Genomic DNA, 13,728 nt, shown 5'->3' on the forward strand with positions numbered 1-13,728 from the left:
GTAGGTCGGGCAGTGCCCTTTTCCCCTCAGGGTCTTAGCTCCAGCAACCCAAAAGTCCCTTTCACATTCCAGGCCCGACCCTTCTCTGCACCCCCCTCACAGTTGCTGTCCTCGGTCAGTGCAGACCCAGAGTTCACCTCTCCCCTGCGTGGGGTAAAGAGGCACCTTACTCACTCTGCTGCTTGGGCACTCGCTCGCTGCTTCCACTGGCCACCTGCTCACCGCTGCACCAGCCACTCGGTCACCAGCCGACTGTCAGTCGCCTTCTGCCTCTCAGCTGTGACCTTGGCACATCCGTCTCTGAGTGATTGCCAGCTCTGTGCAGGCTGCCCCATCTCAAGGGATTCCAGCTCTCAGTGGTTTTAGCTCTTAGCAGGCAAGGTAGAAACACAGTCCTACCGCAACCCGTTCCAGTTCTGACTGGGCATTTAACAGAACAAAGAGGTGCCTAAGGAAGCCTATTTAGCTCTATTCTTTGAGCAGTGGAGGGAGCAGACCAGGGAGGCCCCTGCAGTGTACGCAGCCTCCAAGCTGGGGAAACCTGCTTCCACCCCTGTTACTGTCAGAGGACTCTGACATTCAAGCTCCCGACTTAATCAGGTTCTTGCAACTGAGGGGGACAGGTTGAGCACACTCCTGGTTTCCTGTAGTCCTACAATAATTACAGCGTTGGTAACCATATTTCACTACCCCGGAGTTCAGTACTAAGGTGATTTGTACCCAACATCAGCCACAGTTGATCACTTTTTGCTGCATATGTAAGCAGAGTAGGAACATAAACACAGCCAAGTCTCCCCCTCCCAGCTAGCCGTCAGGGAAGCAGTGATTCAGCCCCTGCTTACACTTGCATTGACTGTTGCTGCCTTTCAGAAGCCATCCCACAATGCCCGCCACTGACAGCTAAATTGGCACATGCGCTCCTGGTGAGAACGCACACCACCAACACAAGGAGTGTAGTGTGGATGTGTAAAACTGATTCACTGATGCAGTGGCCGTATGTCAGTGTAACTTAGGTCAACTTAATTTTGTAGTGTAGACTTGCCCTTACCCTGCCCTGAGAGCAAACAATCCTTTTCCACCCACTGGATAACATTGCAGCACATTGGGGAAACTGAGACACACACAGGCTTCATAAAAATATTACAAACCATTCCCCCTTCATCACAAAGGGTCCCTGTATAAACAACTCCTTGCCCTACCCCAGAGGGGCCACATCTCAGCACTGGGCAAAGGGTCCCTTCATGAACATCCCTGTGCCCCACCCCAGAGGTGACGGCATCTCAGACCCAAGCGAGGGGTCCCTGTATAGACAACCCAGTGCCCAGAGGCAGTTACAGAGGGGCAGGGATCCAGGCTGTCCCAGGGCACTCTGGTGGGGATGTGCAGTGAGGCTGACTGGCCTTCCGCCCCACTTGAGAGCGAGGGACCACTACAGCATGGAGCCGCAGCAGCTCTGACGTCTTAGAAGCCGATATTCCAAGTGCTTAGCTGCACCCCCTGCCCTGCGCTCTGGGTGGTGGGTATTTCAGCCCCTTCTTGATGGGTCTCGGGCCGAGTCTGGCTGCAGGATGGTGTTAAAGATTCTCTAATTGATCCTCTGACCCCGTTCGCCCTTGCAGCCTGTGCCCATGGAACACCATGACACTAGCAAGCCAGATGCCAGCTCATGCCAAGGTCCCCAGGTCTCAGCTGAACACTGACAAGTACTCGGATGGCCCAAGTCTGACTCACCTGGGTGTTAGTGTCATTAAAATAGGTTGTTAAAATAGGTGTTAGAGTTATAGGGATGTGACGTTAAAAAACTTGTACAGATACAGACAGACATCATCTTCCTTTCCAAATGCAAACAGATGGACATCGTACCAAAAGGACTGAAGGTAAAAAATCCATTACAATCTACACACCACACAGACTATGCCGACAGCTTGTGCCACACGCTCTCAAAGAAACTGCGGAATCACCTGATCAACATCCTCTACAGCAAACAGGGAAAGATTAAGAATGAGCTCTCAGAACTGGATACTCTCATAAAAAAACAACCTTCCACACAAGCTTCCTCGTGGCTGGACTTTACTAAAACTAGACAAGCTATTTACAACGCACACTTTGCTTCTCTACAAAAGAAAAAGGACACTAAACTTTCTAAACTACTACATGCTACAAGGGGCCACAGCAATGGTTCCCTCAACCCACCCAGCAATATTGTTAACCTATCCAACTATAATCTCAGCCCAGCAGAAGCAGCTGTTCTATCTCGGGGCCTCTCCTTCTGCCCCTCCACCCCCACGAACATGATACAGTTCTGTGGTGACCTAGAATCCTATTTTCGACGTCTCCGACTCAAGGAATATTTCCAAAATACCTCTGAACAACATACTAATCCACAGAGGCCTCCCTACCAACACTACAGAAAGAGGGATTCTAGGTGGACTCCTCCTGAAGGTCGAAACAGCAGACTGGACTTCTACATAGAGTGTTTCCGCCGACGTGCACGGGCTGAAATTGTGGAAAAGCAGCATCACTTGCCCCATAACCTCAGCCATGCGGAACGAAATGCCATCCACAGCCTCAGAAACAACTCTGACATCATAATCAAAAAGGCTGACAAAGGAGGTGCTGTTGTCATCATGAATAGGTCGGAATATGAACAAGAGGCTGCTCGGCAGCTCTCCAACACGAGTTTCTACAAGCCATTACCCTCTGATCCCACTAAGAGTTACCAAAAGCAACTACAGCATTTGCTCAAGAAACTTCCTGAAAAAGCACAAGATCAAATCCGCACAGACACACCCCTGGAACCCCGACCTGGGATATTCTATCTACTACCCAAGATCCATAAACCTGGAAATCCTGGGCGCCCCATCATCTCAGGCATTGGCACCCTGACAGCAGGATTGTCTGGCTATGTAGACTCCCTCCTCAGGCCCTACGCTACCAGCACTCCCAGCTACCTTCGAGACACCACTGACTGCCTAAGGAAACTTCAATCCATCGGTGATCTTCCTGATAACACCATCCTGGCCACTATGGATGTAGAAGCCCTCTACACCAACATTTCACACAAAGATGGACTACAAGCCGTCAAGAACACTATCCCCGGTAATGTCACGGCTAACCTGGTGGGTGAACTTTGTGACTTTGTCCTTACCCATAACTATTTCACATTTGGGGACAATGTATACCTTCAGATCAGCGGCACTGCTATGGGTACCCGCATGGCCCCACAGTATGCCAACATTTTTACGGCTGACTTAGAACAACGCTTCCTCGGCTCTCGTCCCCTAAAGCCCCTACTCTACTTGCGCTATATTGATGACATCTTCATCATCTGGACCCATGGAAAAGAAGCCCTTGAGGAATTCCACCATGATTTCAACAATTTCCATCCCACCACCAACCTCAGCCTGGTCCAGTCCACACAAGAGATCCACTTCCTGGACACTACAGTGCTAATAAACAATGGTCACATAAACACCACCCTATACCGGAAACCTACTGACCGCTATTCCTACCTGCATGCCTCCAGCTTTCACCCTGACCACACCACACGATCCATCGTCTACAGCCAAGCTCTGCGATACAACCACATTTGCTCCAACCCCTCAGACAGAGACAAACACCTACAAGATCTCTGTCAAGCTTTCTTACAACTACAATACACACCTGCGGAAGTAAAGAAACAGATTGATAGAGCCAGAAGAGTTCCCAGAAGTTACCTACTACAGGACAGGCCTAACAAAGAAAGTAGAATCATAGAATCATAGAATCATAGAATATCAGGGTTGGAAGGGACCCCAGAAGGTCATCTAGTCCAACCCCCTGCTCAAAGCAGGACCAATTCCCAGTTAAATCATCCCAGCCAGGGCTTTGTCAAGCCTGACCTTAAAAACCTCTAAGGAAGGAGATTCTACCACCTCCCTAGGTAACGCATTCCAGTGTTTCACCACCCTCTTAGTGAAAAAGTTTTTCCTAATATCCAATCTAAACCTCCCCCACTGCAACTTGAGACCATTACTCCTCGTTCTGTCATCTGCTACCATTGAGAACAGTCTAGAGCCATCCTCTTTGGAACCCCCTTTCAGGTAGTTGAAAGCAGCTATCAAATCCCCCCTCATTCTTCTCTTCTGCAGGCTAAACAATCCCAGCTCCCTTAGCCTCTCCTCATAACTCATGTGTTCCAGTCCCCTAATCATTTTTGTTGCCCTACGCTGGACTCTCTCCAATTTATCCACATCCTTCTTGAAGTGTGGGGCCCAAAACTGGACACAGTACTCCAGATGAGGCCTCACCAATGTCGAATAGAGGGGAACGATCACGTCCCTCGATCTGCTCGCTATGCCCCTACTTATACATCCCAAAATGCCATTGGCCTTCTTGGCAACAAGGGCACACTGCTGACTCATATTCAGCTTCTCGTCCACTGTCACCCCTAGGTCCTTTTCTGCAGAACTGCTGCCTAGCCATTCGGTCCCTAGTCTGTAGCGGTGCATTGGGTTCTTCCGTCCTAAGTGCAGGACCCTGCACTTATCCTTATTGAACCTCATCAGATTCCTTTTGGCCCAATCTTCCAATTGGTCTAGGTCCTTCTGTATCCTATCCCTCCCCTCCAGCGTATCTACCACTCCTCCCAGTTTAGTATCATCCGCAAATTTGCTGAGAGTGCAATCCACACCATCCTCCAGATCATTTATGAAGATATTGAATAAAACCGGCCCCAGGACCGACCCTTGGGGCACTCCACTTGATACCGGCTGCCAACTAGACATGGAGCCATTGATCACTACCCGTTGAGCCCGACAATTTAGCCAGCTTTCTACCCACCTTATAGTGCATTCATCCAGCCCATACTTCCTTAACTTGCTGACAAGAATACTATGGGAGACCGTGTCAAAAGCTTTGCTAAAGTCAAGAAACAATACATCCACTGCTTTCCCTTCATCCACAGAACCAGTAATCTCATCATAAAAGGCGATTAGATTAGTCAGGCATGACCTTCCCTTGGTGAATCCATGCTGGCTGTTCCTGATCACTTTCCTCTCATGCAAGTGCTTCAGGATTGATTCTTTGAGGACCTGCTCCATGATTTTTCCAGGGACTGAGGTGAGGCTGACTGGCCTGTAGTTCCCAGGATCCTCCTTCTTCCCTTTTTTAAAGATTGGCACTACATTAGCCTTTTTCCAGTCATCCGGGACTTCCCCGGTTCGCCACGAAATTTCAAAGATAATGGCCAGTGGCTCTGCAACCACAGCCGCCAATTCCTTCAGCACTCTCGGATGCAACTCGTCCGGCCCCATGGACTTGTGCACGTCCAGCTTTTCTAAATAGTCCCTAACCGCCTCTATCTCCACAGAGGGCTGGCCATCTCTTCCCCATTTTGTGATGCCCAGCGCAGCAGTCTGGGAGCTGACCTTGTTAGTGAAAACAGAGGCAAAAAAAGCATTGAGTACATTAGCTTTTTCCACATCCTCTGTCACTAGGTTGCCTCCCTCATTCAGTAAGAGGCCCACACATTCCTTGGCTTTCTTCTTGTTGCCAACATACCTGAAGAAACCCTTCTTGTTACTCTTGACATCTCTGGCTAGCTGCAGCTCCAGGTGCGATTTGGCCCTCCTGATAACATTCCTACATGCCCGAGCAATATTTTTATACTCTTCCCTGGTCATATGTCCAACCTTCCACTTCTTGTAAGCTTCTTTTTTATGTTTAAGATCCGCTAGGATTTCACCATTAAGCCAAGTTGGTCGCCTGCCATATTTACTATTCTTTCGACTCATCGGGATGGTTTGTCCCTGTAACCTCAACAGGGATTCCTTGAAATACAGCCAGCTCTCCTGGACTCCTTTCCCCTTCAAGTTAGTCCCCCAGGGGATCCTGGCCATCCGTTCCCTGAGGGAGTCGAAGTCTGCTTTCCTGAAGTCCAGGGTCGGTATCCTGCTGCTTACCTTTGTTCCCTGAGTCAGGATCCTGAACTCAACCAACTCATGGTCACTGCCTCCCAGATTCCCATCCACTTTTGCTTCCCACACTAATTCTACCCGGTTTGTGAGCAGCAGGTCAAGAAAAGCACCCCCCCTAGTTGGCTCCTCTAGCACTTGCGCCAGGAAATTGTCCCCTACGCTTTCCAAAAACTTCCTGGATTGTCTATGCACCGCTGTATTGCTCTCCCAGCAGATATCAGGAAAATTAAAGTCACCCATGAGAATCAGGACATGCGATCTAGTAGCTTCCGTGAGCTGCCGGAAGAAAGCCTCATCCACCTCATCCCCCTGGTCCGGTGGTCTATAGCAGACTCCCACCACTACATCACTCTTGTTGCACACACTTCTAAACTTAATCCAGAGACACTCAGGTTTTTCTGCAGTTTCGTACCGGAGCTCTGAGCAGTCATACTGCTCCCTTACATACAGTGCTACTCCCCCACCTTTTCTGCCCTGCCTGTCCTTCCTGAACAGTTTATAACCATCCATGACAGTACTCCAGTCATATGAGTTATCCCACCAAGTCTCTGTTATTCCGATCACGTCATAGTTCCTTGACATCACCAGGACCTCCAGTTCTCCCTGCTTGTTTCCAAGGCTTTGTGCATTTGTATATAAGCACTTGAGATAACCTGTTGATCGCCCCTCATTGCCAGTATGAGGCAGGAGCCCTCCCCTCACAGACATTCCTGCCTGTGCTTCCTCCCGGTATCCCGCTTTCCCACTTACCTCAGGGCTTTGGTCTCCTTCCCCCGGTGAACCTAGTTTAAAGCCCTCCTCACTAGGTTAGCCAGCATGCTGGCAAAGATGCTCTTCCCTCTCTTCGTAAGATGGAGCCCGTCTCTACCCAGCACTCCTCCTTCATGGAACACCATCCCATGGTCAAAGAAACCAAAGCCTTCTCTCCGACACCATCTGCGTAGCCATTCGTTGACTTCCACGATTCGACGCTCCCTACCTAGGCCTTTTCCTTCCACGGGGAGGATGGACGAGAACACCACTTGCGCCTCCAACTCCTTTATTCTTCTTCCTAGAGCCACATAGTCCGCAGTGATCCGCTCAAGGTCATTCTTGGCAGTATCATTGGTGCCCACGTGGAGAAGCAGGAAGGGGTAGCGATCCGAGGGCTTGATGAGTCTCGGCAGTCTCTCCGTCACATCACGAATCTTAGCCCCTGGCAAGCAGCAGACTTCTCGGTTTTCCCGGTCAGGGCGGCAGATAGATGACTCAGTCCCCCGGAGGAGAGAGTCCCCGACCACCACCACCCGCCTTCTCCTCTTGGGGGTGGTGGTCGTGGAACCCCCAACCTCAGGACAGCGCATCTCATGCCTTCCAACCAGCAGAGTCTCCTTCTGCTTTCTCGCCCCAGACATATCATCTGGTCCACTCTCCGCAACGATACCTGTGGAGAGAACATGAAAGCGGTTAGTTACCTGTGTCTGTGTTACTGGAACCCGGACATTCCCCTTACCTCTTCTGGAGGTCACATGTTGCCAAGCTTCTTCACTGGTCTCTTGGCTCCTCTGTGCAACCTGCTCTATATCTGTAGAGCTTTGTGCCCCTAGAAGCCTATCCTGAGTTTCGTCCAGGAAATCCTCAGTTTCCCGTATGCAACGCAGGGTTGTTATCTGTTGCTCCAGACCTTCAATCTTCTCTTCCAATATGGAGACCAGCTTGCACTTTGTACAGACAAAGTCCCTTCTGTCCTGTGGAAGAAAGACAAACATGGCACATCCAGTGCAGGTCACAACAGCTGAACCCCCCCCCTTCCATATCACCTTCCTACTATGAGCTTCCTCAGAGCAGTTTGCAAGACGTAAGCCTCACTGGGCTCCCTCCAGGCGAACTCCCAGGCAAACTCCTGCTGTGTGCTGCTCTGCTGTCCCCGCTGCTCAGCTGGTTCGCGAAGCTCTGGCTATTTTTAAACAGCCAGGCTTCCCTGTCGCAAACAAACAGACACCCTACTGCCCGCCCCCTGCAGGCTAGCAGCCAATCAGACACTCACTCAGGCTCTCACACTGCCCCCCCAGCAAACACACGCTCGGATACTTCCTCAGCAAGCAAACAAACACAGACTCGGATACTTACCAGTCCCAGGCAAACTCCTGCTGTGTGCTGCTCTGCTGTCCCCGCTGCTCAGCTGGTTCTCCGCCGCTCTCTCGCCGCCGTTCTCCAAAGTAACAGAACGCCACTAGCCGTCACCTTCAGCCCCCAACTAAAACCCCTCCAACGCATTATTAAGGATCTACAACCTATCCTAAAGGATGACCCAACACTCTCACAAATCTTGGGAGACAGGCCAGTCCTTGCCTACAGACAGCCCCGCAACCTGAAGCAAATACTCACCAACAACCACACACCACACAACAGAACCACTAACCCAGGAACCTATCCTTGCAACAAAGCCCGTTGCCAATTGTGCCCACATATCTATTCAGGGGACACCATCACAGGGCCTAATAACATCAGCCACACTATCAGAGGCTCGTTCACCTGCACATCTACCAATGTGATCTATGCCATCATGTGCCAGCAATGCCCCTCTGCCATGTACATTGGTCAAACTGGACAGTCTCTACGTAAAAGAATAAATGGACACAAATCAGATGTCAAGAATTATAACATTCATAAACCAGTCGGAGAACACTTCAATCTCTCTGGTCACGCAATCACAGACATGAAGGTCGCTATCTTAAAACAAAAAAACTTCAAATCCAGACTCCAGCGAGAAACTGCTGAATTGGAATTCATTTGCAAATTGGATACTATTAATTTAGGCTTAAATAGAGACTGGGAGTGGCTAAGTCATTATGCAAGGTAGCCTGTTTCCTCTTGTTTTTTCCTACCCCCCCCTCAGATGTTCTGGTTTAACTTGGATTTAAACTTGGAGAGTGGTCAGTTTTGAAGGGGTTTTACCAGCAGGAGAGTGAGTTTGTGTGTGTATGGGGTGGGGGGGATGTGAGAAAACCTGGATTTGTGCTGGAAATGGCCCATCTTAATTATGCACATTGTAGGGAGAATGGTCACTTTGGATGAGCTATTACCAGCAGGATAGTGAGTTTGTGTGTGTGGTTTTTTGGGAGGGGGGTGAGGGGGTGAGAGAACCTGGATTTGTGCAGGAAATGGCCCAACTTTATTATCATGCACATTGTGTAAAGAGTTGTCACTTTGGATGGGCTATCACCAGCAGGAGAGTGAATCTGTGTGGGGGGGGTGGAGGGTGAGAAAACCTGGATTTGTGCTGGAAATGGCCCACCTGGTGATCACTTTAGATAAGCTATTACCAGCTGGACAATGGGGTGGGAGGAGGTATTTTTTCATATTCTCTGTGTATATATAAAGTCTGCTACAGTTTCCACGGCATGCATCCGATGAAGAGAGCTGTAGCTCACGAAAGCTCATGCTCAAATAAATTGGTTAGTCTCTAAGGTGCCACAAGTACTCCTTTTCTTTTTGCGAATACAGACTAACACGGCTGTTACTCTGAAATAGATCATTGTTGCAACCTCTATTATATATTTGCAACAAATATTGTACAAAGGTTGTCATGTGAGGTGTCTCTGAGAAGCTTATGATTTGCTGGTTAGGATGATGCTGTCTGTCTGGGTGTATCATTTTTGTAGTTGAAGTTATGAATATAGGCTCTGTACTTGTATCTCAAATGTATTTGATTCCAAGTAGCCTCAGTGAAGCATTTGGTCAGCTTCTTGATAAAGGACTATTCTCAGTAAGGGCCCAATCAAGAAACAATTAACTGACAATGGACTTTGGGAGATGCTGTCACGGAGTGTGGGGGAGTCCAGGCCCTGCACCCCTCTTCCTGGGATCCACTGAGACTCTCAGCCAGCCAGTAAAACAGAAGGTTTATTGGACAACAGGAACACAGTCCACAACAGAGCTTGTGGGTACAACCAGGACCCCTCAATCACGTCCTTCTGGGGGAGCAGGGAGCTTAGACCCCAGCCCTGGGGTTCCCTGTGTTCCTCCACCCAGCCCCAAACTGAACACTAAACCCACCCAGCAGGTTCCCTGCTGCAGCCTCTGTTCACATTCCTGGGCAGAGGTGTCCCCTCCCCCTCCCCCTCCTGGCTCAGGTGACAGGCTCTCAGGTCTCCCATCCCCAGGGCACATTCCCAGGTCAACACTCCCCCCTCCCTGCTGAGTCACATCGTCACAGATGCCAATCCACATCTGAGCTTTCCTGGGAACGTTAAAACTAACATGTAAACATGGCATCCGCCTGCAAAGAACTGAGTCATGCATGGACATGTGACTTGCCCATGGGACACCAGACTCCATCTTGCTGCTGTGGTGTCCTTCCATGGGCAGAGGGTATAAAAGACCCTGAAAACTCCTCCATCTTGTCTTCAATCCTGCTTCTGACATCTGGAGGGACTTTGCTACAAACTGAAGCTCTGAACAAAGGACTGAAAGACCCATCCCAGCTGTGGATGTTCTCCAGAGACTTGATTTGAACCGGAAGTTTATTCCATCCCTGCTGCAAGGCTGAACCAAGAGCTTTGCCATCACTGTATGTCATTGATTCCATGGAACCAATTCTAGCTCTCATCTGTATTTCTTTCCTTTTATGAATAAACCTTTAGATTTTAGATTCTAAGGGATTGGCAACAGGGTATTTGTGGGTAAGATCTGATTTGTATATTGACCTGGGTCTGGGGCTTGGTCCTTTGGGATCTAGAGAACCTTTTTTCTTTTACTGGGGTATTGGTTTTCATAACCGTTCATCCCCATAACGAGGGGCACTGGTGGTGATACTGGGAAACGGTAGTGTCTAAGGGAATTGCTTGTGTGACTTATGGTTAGCCGGTGGGGTAAAACCAAAAGTCCTCTCTGTCTGGCTGGTCTGGTGCCTTATAAGTGGAGAAAACTCAGCCTGGGTCTCTAACTGCCCTGCTCTAAGCAATTTGTCCTGAATTGACACTCTCAGAAGTGTCCCACCAAAGGCAGCATTGTTACAAGGGATGTGTTATGGTTTGGACTTTATTGCATGCTGGTGAGTTGGTGTTAATTTCTCCAATAACATCTGTGTCCCTCATTGTAAGCACCAGACGCTTCAGGCCCCTGTGCTCCGGGGATGTGGAAAATTTGGAAAACATCCAGCGAAGGGCAACAAAACTGATTAGGGGACTGGAACACATGACTTATGAGGAGAGGCTGAGGGAACTGGGATTGTTTAGTCTGCAGAAGAGAAGAATGAGAGGGGATTTGATAGCTGATTTCAACTACCTGAAAGGGGGTTCCAAAGAGGATGGCTCTGGACTGTTCTCAATGGGAGCAGATGACAGAACAAGGAGTAATGGTCTCAAGTTGCAGTGGGGGAGGTTTAGGTTGGATATTAGGAAAAACTTTTTCACTGGGAGGGTGGTGAAACACTGGAATGCGTTACCTAGGGAGGTGGTGGAATCTCCTTCCTTAGAAGTTTTTAAGGTCAGGCTTGACAAAGCCCTGGCTGGAATGATTTAATTGGGGATTGGTCCTGCTTTGAGCAGGGGGTTGGACTAGATGACCTCCTGAGGTCCCTTCCAACCCTGATATTCTGTGATTCTATGAACCACGCTGAGTCTCTGTGGGAGTCAGGCCAGCCAGCCCCAGCCAGCCAAGGCAGAGCGCTCTGGGAAGGGAACCACAGGAGGAAGGGACCTGCCTGGCCCAGGGGCGGAGTGTGGGTGTGGGTGGGGCCACTCTAGGCTGTTTGGGAGGGCACAGCCTACCCTTGCCTATGATATCCACCACCCGTGGTTCAGATGCTCAATAAACCTTCTGTTTCCCCGGCTGACTGAGAGTCACGTCTGACTGCGGAGTTGGAGGGCAGGACCCTCTGGCTTCCTCAGGACCCCGCCTGGGTGGACTGGCTGTGGGAAGCGCATGGAGGGGCAGAGGAGGCTGAATGCTCCGAGGTCAGACCCAGGAAGGTGGAAGCCGTGTGAGCTGTGTGTCCTGCAGACAGGCTGCTCACAGGAAAGCGACTGCCCCAGAGTCCTGCCTGGCTTCACAGGGAGCAGTTCCAGAGCATCGCCCGGGGACACTGTGACAAGCTCCCATTACAAAGATTGGTAAGTTGGGCAAGCCAAACGAGGGGGTCTGGACCAAGCAGTGCCAGGGGGGCTCTCTGAGCACCGAAGGAGGCTCTAACCCAGGGGCTGGGGCTGGTAAACCCAGACTTGGACAAGCCCTTTAGGGTGTTCACAGACACACCTCAGGCGCAGGGCTGGGCGCGGGGCTGATGTAGGCTGATGCAAAGGGGGAGCGACACCCCATTGTGCACCTGAGCAAGAAGCTGCTTCTCTGGGAGCAGAACTACGGGGCCATCGAGACGGAACGTTGGGCCCTGGGTTGGTCTCTTAAAAAGCTGCAGCCCTGTCTATTTGAGTGGCGTTTTGTGGTGTACACTGACCACTCGTCCTGACGTGGCTGCACCGGCTGAAAGGGGCCGATGCCAAACTCCCAGGGTGGAGTCTGATCCGCCAGGATGATCATATGAGGGTGGTCCATGTTAGGAGGAGCATGAATGTTATAGGTGATTCGTTGTCCCGAAGAGAGGGGGCCCTGAACTTCCCCAGGCCACTGGCTGGAGTGACCCCGCTCAGTTCAGACTCGAACGGGGGAGAGATGTGCCAAAGGTGGGGATGTTTGTAGTGTTCTACGTGAATAGCGTGTGCGCGCCTCAGTTTCCCTGTGTGCTGCATGTTTAAGAATGTGGCGGGAAAGGGGTTGTTGTTGTAGAGGACCAGGTGTGACCTCGCCAAGCAGCTGGGACCCCCAGACAACGGCCTGGAGATGGGGAACCCCAACAACTGCTGCCCTGGTGACTAAGAGGCCCACCCCCGCTCGGGAGCCAGCAGTTCTGGCCAGAGGGGAACAAAGGATGGAAGAGAGAGGGCCCCAATGACCTGTTTACCTGGGACTGAAGACAAAGGGCAGGGGAGGAGCTGTTGGGGACGGGTGATATCAGATGCCCAGCTGGAGGGGGGGCGTCTCTGGGCTGGGAGGGGACAGCAGCCAGAGCCCCCCTGGATGTGGGACGGCCCTAGATGTGCTGGGCTGAGGGAGGCCAGGCCTGAGGCCAGAGAGTTTCCTGTGTTGTGTACAGACGTTCAATAAACCCTCCTGTGTTATGCTGTCTGAGAGTCGCTCCAGCCTAGAGATCAGGGGGATTATTCCTCTGGCCGTGGAGGCCCTGGGGGTCCAGAGCGAGGGGGCTCCCCAAGGGGGCCCATGGCAGAGACAAGCGGGATAAGGCTCAGAGAGGTGCGGTTCCAGGAGGCAGAGGGGCTGGACCCCTGAGAGTGAGTGGACCCCCAAGAAGAGCTGTCACACTGAAGGGGGTTCTCCTCAGGGACCGTACGGGGTCAGGAGAGAGCACGAGTCCTGGGAGTCCATGACAGGGCCTCCTAGCTGTGATGTGAGGCTTCTGGCAGGGCAGGACAGAGGAGGCAGGAGCTGGGAGGGGAGTCCGTCCCTCATTTTAAAGAGAAGTTAAAGGCTAGGATGGACTTAGTGCATCCGACCTTGAAAGGCATCTCGGAAAGAGCAGTGTGACAGGCAGCATGATGGGACCCCTGGCGCATGCTCAAAGGAAAAGGGAACAAATCCCGCTACAAAGGGGGCCGGTATCTCACTGCTGCTTGCACTCTGGGGGGCATGGCAAGAGATCCCCCCTGCTCCACGTGGCTTAGGCCTAAGGACACACAGAGCTGGCTTTTATAGACACTTCTATTACTCTTTGAAA

The sequence above is a fragment of the Lepidochelys kempii genome, chromosome 5 (assembly GCF_965140285.1).
Source record: "Lepidochelys kempii isolate rLepKem1 chromosome 5, rLepKem1.hap1, whole genome shotgun sequence".
Classification (NCBI taxonomy): domain Eukaryota; kingdom Metazoa; phylum Chordata; order Testudines; family Cheloniidae; genus Lepidochelys; species Lepidochelys kempii.